At 38.5% G+C, this 13,498-nt stretch overlaps 1 protein-coding gene across 1 annotated transcript in view; it reads right to left on the bottom strand.

Moving 5' to 3' along the window:
- PPM1L (protein phosphatase, Mg2+/Mn2+ dependent 1L) overlaps positions 1-13,498 on the bottom strand; it is a 296,832-nt gene that overhangs the window by 150,386 nt on the left and 132,948 nt on the right. The gene's annotated exons all lie outside the window — the stretch shown is intronic.

The raw sequence follows: 13,498 nt of genomic DNA, 5'->3' as shown, positions 1-13,498 counted from the left end.
TGAGCAGAGGCATAAAGGAACCTTCTGGAATGAGGAAATGTTCTGTATCTCGGCTGTGGTGGTCATTACACAGCTATACAACTACATCAAAACTCACTGACATGTACTTAATATGGTTTGCTTTATTACAGATAAATTATACCTCAAGATAAAGACAAATTATACCTTAAGAATTAGTTTCATATTAACAAAACTAAAAAGTCAGATTTTCTTCGGTCTCTGACATCATTGTTCACTGCCCACTCCTTGAGAGCCAGGTTTCCTAATTTTGTTCAGAATACAGCATTTACCTATTTTGCGACTTCATAATTTAACTTTTCCTACATTAACTCTTTCAAACTCATTAATCCAACTCTACTAGCTATTGAGAGATCCAGAACTCTACATGCTGTTAGGAATCTCTGCTCTTCCCCCCTTTAAACACAGCCCCAGGGACAGCTCATTTATTTCAAAAAATTCATGTATCATCTGCATGGAACACTCATGTGTTATTCACAGACATCTTAGTTATAGGACATCCCACTAAACATCTCATCTATCTTCTGAAAACTTGCTTTATATTCAACTTACCCCATCACAGCATATAATGCCACTAAATAAATCTCTTAAAATGGTTACCAAATCCAACTTTCCACAAAAGAAAACTTATGGTTATTTATATCACTGTTCTTCACTTCCCACAGCTACTCTGTTTCCAAAATCTCCCCCTCTCCCCACTGGAGGATCTCCTACTATATTGTAAAATCTCTGGGAAAGAGATAATTTATTATTCCACATTTTATCCTTCACAGTACCTACAGCAATGTCCTAAACTTCAACAATTTCGTAATAACTGTTTGTCACATAAATCTGTAGATCAAACTACCAACCAATCTGTTATAATTATTACGTCTTCAACTATTTCTATATGACACACTCCAATTTAAGCAAATAATCTCTTGCATGGACAGTCACATTCTCATAGAAGATCATAGGAGACTTAAAGAAGTAAATTACTATAATTGATGGAATTTCAGGTCTTAGAAGAGGAAAGGGAATGCCTTCAGAATCTCTCATACAACTGCCTCTTAGTATCCTTTTCCCTGCATTTAAGGATTTGCTCTCCGAATACAGAATCATATGAATAAAAGTAGTTCCACAGTGGTTTAGAGTGCACCAACCCTAGACAGAGGCTCTACACAGAGTGCATCAGTATCTTCCTCTGTGATTAATGGACTGGATTAAATGTTAATATATAGGGAAGTCCTTTGTAAATGCAACACTAACAAATATAAAGGATTATTCCCCTATAAGAGGTGGGGAGGTATGGATTTGCAAAGGGATGGCAAGTAGACCCCACCTTGCATAATGATTTGCCTGAAGCACTACATGAGGAAAAGCAAAAAGGTTTACCCTGGCTCAGGAGGAGTTTTGAAGACTAAATATCCCAGGTATACTCTAAATTCTGTTCAATTTTCAGGGTGTGTGATTCTAGCCTTGTCAAAACCATGTATCTTATAGCTTTGGCACACCATTGTTTGGTCTTCCCAAGCCTTTTAAATCCCCACTCTCCCTTCTCACTACTGCTCCTGATTTAACACAGATTAATCTCACAAACTGAAAAGTCTTTTCTACCAACCTCTCTGCTTTCCTTCTTATATGCAGAGATACAAACTACCCTCAAGATTTCAAGACTCCACCTCTTTCATGCAAGAAACAGAAGAGAGGCGCCTGGGTGGCTCAGTTGGTTAAGTGTCCGACTCGTGATTTCGGCTCAGGTCATGACCTCAGGGTTGTGGGGCTGAGCCCTGAATGAGGCTCTGCGTTGGGCATGGAGCCTGCTTAAGATTCTCTCTCTCCCTCTCTGCACCCCCTGCCTTCTCCCTACCTGAAAAAGAAAGAGAAAAAGAAGAAGCAGAAGAACTGATGTTCATGTAGGGTAAATACCAAGTGATCCACATATTGGAAAGTGGGAAAATCTGAACCTTTTAGGGATGTTCCTTTTGGATTAGAATCAATAGAGTGAATAGAAGTTATATTAGAGTCAATAGGGGTTATTGACTCTATTAGGTTAGAGTCAATAGAGGTTACTGTTCTTCCTTTGAAATGCCTCCTTCCATGTGTAATAAGCTGCCTCTTGCTTGGTACAACCCTTGTCCCATAAAGGCCTAGACTAGGAAGCAATGCTAGTATACTCTTCTTTCTGCCACGGGGGTTTATTTTTTCCATATCATTGAAGTGACAAGAACCCATGAATAAGAATAAGAAGGTTGGACCTTGTGAGAGGAGTTCACAGAGTGTCCTTTTAGTGTAAATCATAGATTAGAGGGGTAAAATCAGTACCCACTCATAAGTGGTTGAGCTAGGGCTTCCACAGAGAGCTTTGGCATCAAAGCCCAGCAACAGGGATGCCTGGGTGGCTCAGTGGTTGAGCGTCTGCCTTTGGCTCAGGGTGTGATCCTGGGGTCCTGGGATCGATTCCCACATCAGGCTCCCTCTGAGGAGCCTGCTTCTCCCTCTGTCTGTGTCTCTGCCTCTCTCTGTCTTTCATGAATAAATAAATAAAGTCTTAAAAAAAAAAAAGCCCAGCAATAATGAGCAGTGTGGATGTGCTAGGAAAAGCTACACTACAGAGCTCTCTGCAGAACCTATGGCAGTGCTACATGGCTATGGTGGAGGTTGGGGCTCCTGTCTGGCCAACCCTCTCTATCACAGACACATATAATACAACCTCATTCTAAATCTCATTACTCTCCAGTAATTGACATTCCTACCAAGAACAAACTCAACATTAATCTTTATTGAGATCTCTTACTTATATTCCGCCATAGCTAAAAGAGAGGTAAAAGATGAAGCTGTTATTATCAGAACAATATAGCTGTGGCAGAAAAAATACCAAAAAAAAAAAAAAATCCTAGTTGTCCATGAAGCTACAGATGCACATCAACGATGTGCAAACCATCATACACTAACAGCTAATTTTGCTGGCCCTAAATGAATGCTAACCTATCTTGTTTGTTCATGTTATTTAATCTTTAAACTATGTTAAAAATGCCATATTGTTGAAGTTGTTTATAGAGTAAATTCAAATTTCATTTCCTAAATCCTTGAGTTCAAGAAATGTCTTTGAGTTCCAAAAGAAATGGCTTACCATGGTGCATATCATCTTGGTTACCTACTCCGCCTCCAACCAAGACAACATTTATTTATTTATTTTTAAAGATATTTATTTATTTATTCATGAGAGACACAGAGAAAGAGGCAGAAACATAGGCAGAAGGAGAGGCAGTGGTGTGGGACTCGGTCCCAGGATCCTGGGATCATGACCTGAGTCAAAGGCAGACGCTCAACCACTGAGCCATCCAAGTGCTCTCAAGACAACATTTAAAAAGTTATTTCAATTTCTTTGAAAAAAAATGGAAACACAAAAACCAAAAGAAACACTTCATAGACCTCATTTAACATAAACAGTTCTTAAGAAAACTTCTGGGGGTGCCTGTGGGGCTCAGTTGGTTAAGCATTCAACTCTTGATTTCGGCTCAGATTATGTTATGGTTGTGAGACTGAGCCCCCATCAGGCTCCGTGCTGAGTGTGGAGACTGTTTAAGATTCCCTTTCTCCCTCTTCTCCCTCACCCTAAAAAAAAGAAAAGAAAAATTTTAAACACACGTATTAAAAAAAAAAAAAGGTTTAGGAAACAACTAGCTTTAAAAAGAGAAAGAAAAGCCATGAAATTAACTGAAAGAAAAGTGAAAAGTTTCAAGTTCTGATTATATTTGAAGACGGAAAATGCATGATAGAAAGCATTATTGTTCTTCCCACATGTTGAATGCTTTAACAGAATAGCCACTTTCTTCTTTCACTTATGGCTTCAAGAGGGAAAATAGTTAATATTTATGGCAAGATTTGACACGACATGACATGACCTATCATAACAAGAAATGGAATCTGCCACCACAGCCCCTTCCTTCTTCTCAGAACTAAGGGGTATGAACTAGGCCATAGCACCACCTCAGCAACAGAGACCACTTTCGCAGCTTTTAGAGATCCAAAGTTACTCCTGCAAATGAAGACCCCCCTCAACCCACCATGGGATCTCCTGGGGGCGTGGAGGGGGGGCTGCCAACCTACAAGTTGCTATAAATACAGTTCTCTTAATGTCACATTGTTAACTTCTAAAAACTCCTTAGCTTCTATGATAACTGCAGTCCTCTGATTTTCCTCCTCTTTGATTTTTCCTTCTTGGTCTTCTTTATAGCCTTTTGTTCAACCTCTCCTTAAACAGTTCTCTCTTTGGCCCACTCTGAATTCTGAACTCTCTCTGTGGGGGAGGGTTCACTTATTCTCATGGCTTTAAAAATATCCTCAGGCTGATGTTCCCAGATTTCTATTCTGAGCCCAGGCAACTCCTGAGGTTCTGACTAAAAATTCTAATGAATCTAGCAGACATCTATACTAGACCAATGCTCCAAAACCTTGAATGCAACCAGTCTAAAATTGAACTTGTTAGCATGCTTCCTAGGGCCAACTCTTTCTCTTCTATTGACTGTTAGGTAACAGCATCACCTCCTAACAATCATCCCAGATGAAAATCAAAAAAGCTCCTCACACATCTATTATCAGCACCTAAGGTATCTCATATTTGCGGTCTCCATTTTATTCCCATGCCATGGCCTTCATGCAATTCTTCCTCATTCTTCTTGCACTACTGCCTGAAGCCTCTGTGTACCATTCTCTTACATCTCCAGATGATCCCTTAACTTCATCACTATTTATCTCCTCTTTTCCAAAAAAAAAAAAAAAAATCCATAGAGGCCATATACAAAACGTAAAGTTCTTAGCAAAGCACTCAAGGACCTTAAAAATCTGGTCCTATTCTCTCTTGCTGGTGTACTCTTCTATCAAATGCTTCTGAGCACCCTTCACATTATTATTGCTTGTACATGTAAGAGTTCACCTGTCTTCATAGTTGTATTTTTATTCAGCTGTGCCTTATTCATGCCGTTCCCTGAGCCCAAAATGAATTCCCCTCTCCTCTACTGTAATATCATACTTACTATCCAGGCTCAGCTCAAAAACTAGTCCCTTTGTGATCACTAAGCACTCTCATAAAGGAGCGCAGAGAGCCTATATCTCCAACACAGTACATGGGACCCTGCCTATCATTAGTGTCAGTTGTTTACACATTTAACTACCCTACTTGGTGGTGAAATGCTTGAAAGCAAAGACTATCTTGGTAATCATCATATTCTTACACTATTTATCTCCATACATTCACATTAAGTAGACAGGCCCCCATAAATATTTGGTGAATAAATTTCATCAATCCTTAGTCTCTGTGGAATGATTACTATTTCCAAATATAAGATATGCTTTTTAAAAAGGAGAGTACTGATAAGCAGATTACATATAGTCTCAAGTTATGTTAAACAGACTTTCTCCTCCAAGTTTATGGGTATTTATAAAATAGGGCTCAAGAAACTGATGAACAACTATTTAACAAAAATTATTTATTTGCATAAACAGCATGGCATCCATTTCTTATTGTTCCAAATTTAACAAGGATCCATATTTCTTCCTTGTAAGTCACTTTAAGGACAAACACCCACAGTAAAAGCAACTCTTAGGTCACGACTTTGATCATAAATAGAATCTAATATAAACATGATCTAATACTTAAAAAGGAAAGCCTAAGACCAACTTTCTTGAGTTAGCTGTAACCATTATAGGGTCATTCTTTAAAGACTAGTAAAAATTCAAAACTTTTTAGAGGAGACAGTGGGTACATCCAAAGGAGTTCATATTCCAAACAAGGACAATACAAAGAAATTAAAAGACTTTTCTTTTTCCTTTCGTCCCTCTAGAATCATTTTCCACCCTCTCCCATGCTCTGCCCTGAAAGACTGATCTATATAGCCAGCATCAATTGGGCTCCCTTGCCTCTGGCTTCTCATTGGGTCTGGCCAATGGGAAGCAGGAGATCAGAAGGTAGGAAGAGAAAGAAGTTAAGACATTTATCTACTTGGATTACTCCCTGCCAGACTACAGGCTGGCAGTGTGTGTTGTTCCTGTAGAACAGTGCCTCTCTCCTATCTTCAGCTTTTGCTGGTTTCCACCAACATGATACCCCTTGTCTTAAGGCTTAGGGATATTAACAGCTTTCCACTATTGCTAGCCCAAGGATGCTTCACCATCTCTCTTTGATTTCCCTTAACTCTGACTTTTGTAAATAGTCTTTTCATTAAACATAGTGACAACACTTAGAAAGGAATTTGGCAAGTTAGTTTATAATGAAGAAAATACTGAATCTCAGCAATAAATAAGACAAAACAAATAAACATAATATATACCTAAGAGGGAAAACACTAAAGTGTCAATTAAGAAAAATGGAGAAAGGCAGAATAAAAAATATAAACTTGAGAGAAAAAGAGAAAAGCATGCATAAGTTTTTAAAATTTTATGATAATTTCTTAAACATAAATTTTGTAAATATTTTTTTAAAGATTTTATATATTTGAGAGAAAGAAAGAGAGCAGGAGAGAGAGAGAGAGGAGAGAGAGAGAGAGAGAGAGAGAGAGAGAGAGCAGGAGCCGGGGAGCAGAGGGAGAGGGAGCAGTAGGTTTCCCACCAAGCAGGGAGTCCAACATGGGGCTCAATGCCTAAGAGTTGCTCATGACATGAGCTGAAGGCAGATGCTTAACTGACTGAGCCACCCAGGCACACCAATTATTCTGTTTTTGATATGATTTTCTTCCTTAATACACTGGAAATAATGATTTTAAAAGTTAATTTTTATCCTAAGCTGCTTATTATCTATATTTTTACAAAGTCATGCTACTGTTCCAGTGTTGAAACTCAAGGAATTATTTCAAATTTGTACCTTTTACTGCCTTCCATGTTCTCTGGACACTATGCTTTTGTTGCATCCAAGTATGTACTATGTTTCATTTTTAAAAAAATATTTATTTATTTTTGAGGAGAGAGAGTGCAAGCACAAGGAGGGGCAGAGGGAGAGAATCTCTAGCAGACTCCCCACTAAGCATGGCGCTGGATGCAGGGCTTGATCTCACGACTCCAAGATCATGATCTGAGCTGAAACCAAGAGTTAGACACTCAACCAACTGAGCCACCCAGATGTTCTGATGTTTCATTCTTAACACACATTCAATGGTATATGTCTCCTAAGATTGCCCCCAATAATCCCTGGCTTCTAGTATTTTTTTTAAGATTTTTATTTATTTATTTTAGAGAGAGAAAGAGAGACCAAGTGAGGCAGCAGAGGGGCAGAGGTACAGGGAGAGAATCTCCAGCAGACTTCCCACTCATGGAGTTGGATATGGGACTCAATTTCACTACCCTAAGATCATGACCTGAGTCAAAATCAAGAGTCAGATCCTTAACTGCCTAAGCTATCCATGTGCCCCTGCCTCCGTATTTATGCCCTTATGTAACCTCTCCCCTTGAATGTCTGTTAGAGCAAGTGACTTGCTTCAAACAAATAGAATATGGCAAAAGTGATGATTCCAGAGTTAGAAAAAGATTATAGCTTCTACCTTCTACCTTGCTCTGTCTTGTGTTACATATTTGTGATATTTTTAAAAAGTTTTAAAATATGTTTTCTCTAAAGGTGCCTGGGTGGCCCAGTCGGTTTAGCATCTGACTCTTGGTTTTGGCCCAGGTCATGACCTCAGAGTTGTGAGATTGAGTCCCACATCAGGATCCTTGCTCACGGTAGAGTCTACTCAAGACTCTTTCCTTCTCCTCCTGCACCCCCCCCCCCATCATGTGCATGCACTCCCTCTCTCTCAAATAAATCTTTTATTTATTTTTATTCTTTTTAAAGATTTATTTTTTATTTATTCAGAGAGAGAGAGAGAGAGAGAGGCAGAGACACAGGCAGAGGGAGAAGCAGGCTCCATGCAGGAAGCCTGATGTGGGACTCGATCCAGGGTCTCCAGGATCACACCCCGAGCTGCAGGCGGTACTAAACCGCTGTGCCACCGGGGCTTCCCTCAAATAAATCTTTTAAAAAAAAAAAAAAGTTTTCTCTATTTCTACTTTTCCCATTAAAAAGTAAATGGGAAAATGTTAGCCAATACTAGAATTTTAACAACAGAAAACTGTTCTTAAAGGCAACAAGGACTAAGGGAGGAAAAGAATTAGTGAAAGATAATATAAAGAGCTACATAGATTTGAATTTATAGATGTGATGACTTGCTCTGAGGGTACTGAAAGAAACTGCTTAAACCTCTTGATGTTCACTTGTCCTAATATTGAAAACAAAGTATCTGTAATGTACGAAAATTATAAATACATTATGATTCTGATTAGGACTATTAAAAGAAGATAGCCCTACAAATTACTGTTTTGTAAGCTTAACTTTAATGAGAGTCACCAAAAAGTCAGGAAAATAAAATACAGTTCTCAGAACTATCAGATGGACATTCAAGTGATTGAAAGGTCAAAATTCCATGCTTATCAATCAATCAGTTTCAACCTGTAAAAACAATGTCCCAAGGTGAACAAGATTCAGTTGGGATGTAATGAAACAGAATGACCAGCTGGCCGAACAAGTTCTTTATAATGATTATATCAAAGTAGGGCCACAATGGGAACAGAACACTTAATCTGAAAGACAATATTATATATTAGAACTGGAAAGAAAATGCAAACGGGAAATTCAGTACAGTAACTTTATATGAAGTTAGGGTCGCAAATCACACGATCAGAATTACCCTTAAGACCTCTTAGAAAGTGTCATGGAAATATAGATTGTAGCACCTCTCAGCCAGTCCTTCCTCCAGCACTGAATCAGGCCTTTATTTTTCTCCTGTAAACCAAATGAAGAAGTTGGAGCATGTTGTACAAAATCACATCTTTCAACACCAATATAATACCAAGAATGGCAAAAGGCTCATAACACGAAAGGCACAAAGCAACCAAGATGACTGAGCAACAGCAGGTTCACATCTCACATTGCAAGCTTGCTCCAGGAATAGCACAGGGGAATCACTCATATCATGAAACATGTTCTATTCTCTCTCTCTCTCTCTCTCCCTCCCTCCTTTCCTTGGCCTCCTTCTCTCCCTCTCCATTCCCATAACATAAAATGCATATGACAATAAGCCACTACGGTTAACGAAGGTAGAAAACATCTAGTTATAATGGCCGCTGACAGCAATGTAGCACTGATACTTTTAAAAAACGAGGTCACTAGCAATTTGGCCCATTGACTTGAGCTCAACTTCTGAACACAACCAGCCATAGTCATATCCTTACCATTTGTTCCTTTTCTATGCTGGGATTACACTAAGAACTCCCCTACCACAGAGGACAGACACATGGAGGGGTGGGGGGAGGGAGTGGGAACAGCACCATTCTAAAAGTCAAAAGACCTGGGCTCTAGATTGGTTCTACCCTACACTAGCTGTGTGAATATGGCCATGTCCCAAGACTTTTCTAGACCTCAACTTTCTCTTTTTAGAAATATAAGCATTATCCTAGACAGTGATCTAAGACAATTTTTGGCTTTAGATTATGCATCTAAATAAATCATAATTTCAGAACTACATCATGTTCTGAAATCTGTTTTTTTTTCCTGCTACTGTAATGAATCTCTTGTGAAGTGTTACAGTCTAATGCTTAAGAGCTGGGGCTCTGGAGTCCAGTAAATCTGGATTCATATCCCAGTGCTGTCACTTTCTGAGACAATGGGCAAGTTGCTAACCTCTATGAGCTTCTGTTTTCCCTTCTGAAATGGGGACAATAATCTCCCTTTTGCAATAAGACTGTTATGGAGATATAGCAGGTAACATATATAAATACCTAGTACAGAGTCTAGCACACTCTAAGCTTTAAATAAATGTTATCATTGATGATGATGATGATGATGATGATGATGATGATGATGTTACTGGAATAAAATGTTTTAAATACGTCTGTTTAGGGGGAAGCCCCAGGCCTTACTTACAGAAAAATGGGAAGCAAATAACATCCCAGGATGTCAAACTAATGCCCTTCCCTCATTAGCAACAAGTGCTGATCCACAAAACTCTCCAAATCAAATCCTGTCCAAGGTATCATATCTATTCTGGCTTCATAGTCTAGGACAGGCTTCCAAAGTATAGACAGTGGTCTTTGTCTAGACAGAAATAGGAAACCTGTTTATTTTACTTTAAAGATTGTATTTGTTTATTCATGAGAGACAGAGACAGAGACAGAGACAGAGAGGCAGAGACACAGGCAGAGAGAGAAGCAGACTCCATGCAGGGAGCCTGATGTGGGACTCGATCCTAGGATTCCAGGATCACACTATGAGCCGAAGGCAGACACTCAACCACTGATCCACCCAGGCATCCCGTAAGAAACCTGTTTAAAACAGATTATATGCTTATGTGACAAAGTCAAAGAAGTTTATCTGAGATTTTATTCTGCTACAAAAATCACACACCCTTTCCTAACTCTGGGAAACGAACTAGGGGTGGTGGAGGGGGAGGAGGGCGGGGGGTGGGGGTGAATGGGTGACGGGCACTGAGGGGGACACTTGACGGGATGAGCACTGGGTGTTATTCTGTATGTTGGTAAATTGAACACCAATAAAAATTAATTTATTAAAAAAATCACACACCCACTTCTTATCAACTTTTTTTTTAAGTTTTAAAGGCAGATTTAAAGCAAAAGAAACAAAAGCAAAAATGAACTATTGGGACTTCATCAAGATAAGAAGCTTTTGCACAGCAAAGGATACAGTCAACAAAACTCAAAGACAACCTACAGAATGGGAGAAGATATTTTCAAATAACATATCAGATAAAGGGCTAGTTTCCAAAATCTATAAAGAACTTATTAAACTCAACACCAAAGAAACAAACAATCCAATCATGAAATGGGCAAAAGACATGAAGAGAAATCTCACAGAAGAAGACATAGACATGGCCAACATGCACATGAGAAAATGCTCTGCATCACTTGCCATCAGGGAAATACAAATCAAAACCACAATGAGATACCACCTCACACCAGTGAGAATGGGGAAAATTAACAAGGCAGGAAACAACAAATGTTGGAGAGGATGCGGAGAAAAGGGAACCCTCTTACACTGTTGGTGGGAATGTGAACTGGTGCAGCCACTCTGGAAAACTGTGTGGAGGTTCCTCAAAGAATTAAAAATAGACCTGCCCTACGACCCAGCAATTGCACTGTTAGGGATTTACCCCGAAGATTCAGATGCAATGAAACGCCGGGACACCTGCACCCGGATGTTTCTAGCAGCCATGTCCACAATAGCCAAACTGTGGAAGGAGGCTCGGTGCCCATCGAAAGATGAATGGATAAAGAAGATGTGGTTTATGTATACAATGGAATATTCCTCAGCCATTAGAAACGACAAATACCCACCATTTGCTTCAACGTGGATGGAACTGGAGGGTATTATGCTGAGTGAAGTAAGTCAATCGGAGAAGGACAAACAGTGTATGTTCTCATTCATTTGGGGAATATGAATAATAGTGAAGGGGAATATAAGGGAAGGGAGAAGAAATGTGTGGGAGATATCAGAAAGGGAGACAGAACATAAAGACTTCTAACTCTGGGAAATGAACTAGGGGTGGTGGAAGGGGAGGAGGGCGGGGGGTGGGGGTGAATGGGTGACGGGCACGGAGGAGGACACTTAACGGGATGAGCACTGGGTGTTATTCTGTATGTTGGTAAATTGAACACCAATAAAAATTAATTTATTTAAAAAAAAGGCAGATTTAAAAAGGAAGAAACAGAAAAAGAAACAAAAATGCCTATAATTAAAATTCTGCTAATAGAAAAGTTGAAGACAAGAACTTGTATACCATACAAGAAAGTTAATTAAAAACAAATTATTTGAAAAGGCATTATGATAACAGAAAACACAATTAGCATGTTTGTTTAAGTTAGCTTTTATCCATCAAAGAGCAACTTAATCCCCAAACACAGAACCAATTCAAATATATACAATACAATAGTGACAGTAAAATGAGTATTTCTTCTCTTAAAAAACCTGTTCTTCTAATGGATATTAACCTAAGAAAACCTTACTTTTACATGATATATACTATATATCCATTCTGTGCAAGAAAATGAATTCATTTGGCTGGTAAATTGCTTTAGCTGATGAGTTTTCCACTCATATCAGCTTCTGGAACACTGAGTTTCAACTGTTCTGTTTTTACTTGTCTGTTCTAAGTGGCATGTATTTCACTGTATTTTATCCACACCTTGTACTGCCCTAAATCCCAACTGATTTTCATCCTCAAACACTTGTTCTTGATTTTTCTGATGATTTTCACTTCATCATAGCTACTGGAAAATAAATAGAACTTCAAAAGAAAGTAAAGATGAAATCAAATAAACATCTTAAAGCACTGATCTTGATTTGTCTTACCTTTGAAGGTAAAACAGCTTTGCTAAAAACTAACCAAGAGAAAGAAATCTAGATTCTCTAGAGTCACCCAAAAAGCCCAAAATGGTTTCCTTTGCCGGTCAGTTCAGGGTACCTAGAACTAAGAATAAACAGCAATAGGGTGTGATAGTACAGAGAGCAAATCAACAACAAAACAATTTTTATCTAATAACAATTTTAATTAATTAACATCAATTAATATCTGGATTATTAAAAACAAAACAAAAGAATTAACAAAAAAACTTCTATGATTAAGTTTTATAATTTGTCAGTTTGTTGATAGGAAAACCTGAGCAATTTGCTCCTGTGGACAGAGTTCTGAATCTGAAGCCCTGAGTCTATTTCTAACATTGCATCCACAGCCTTTGAATATGTAAGTTCTATGCTTCATATTCCTTGCAACTTCATCCAGATGTTGCAAGGATCAATTTGACAGAGTAAAAAAGATATGAAATATCACCTTCCTATTCCTATAAAATATATATATATAAATTTCCGTGTGTGTGTGTATATATATATATACACACACACAGAAAACTTTCAAATAGAGCAAAGGACAGAAAGGAATAGTATAGATATTGAACTTCAAGTTAAGGATTGTAATAAATGGATTACATGTATTAGCATTTTTATTTATTTAAGTATTTTTTTTTAAGTAATCTCCACCTCCAGTGTGGGGCTCGAACTCATGACCCCGACATCAAGAATTACATGCTCTTCTGAATGAGCCAGCCAGGTGCCCCTCTGTATTAACATTTTTAAACCAAGCATTATAATATTCACAAAGCATTATACTATAACAAAATATTCAAAGAGAAAAAGGCAGAATACAAAATTATAAAGGCAAGAAAGTAACAGGCTTCCCATGGAGACTTCCACTTTTCCATGTTTTTCATTCCCTCCAGTGAGCTCACATGAACTCTAAGGAATTCCAGGAGCAGAACCACTATAGAACAGTGGTTCTCAAATTTTAGCACACCTCAAAATCATCTGGAGGACTTCTTAAATGAAGAAGACTCTCTCCCTGAGTAGAATTTACCTAACAGGTTACTCGGTGATATTGATGCTGATATGGCTGATAAGGACCAC

The sequence above is a fragment of the Nyctereutes procyonoides genome, unplaced genomic scaffold (genome assembly GCF_905146905.1).
Source record: "Nyctereutes procyonoides isolate TBG_1078 unplaced genomic scaffold, NYPRO_anot_genome, whole genome shotgun sequence".
NCBI lineage: Eukaryota > Metazoa > Chordata > Mammalia > Carnivora > Canidae > Nyctereutes > Nyctereutes procyonoides.
The sequence above is the reverse complement of the archived record's forward strand: the minus strand, read 5'-3'. Positions and strand labels throughout refer to the sequence as shown.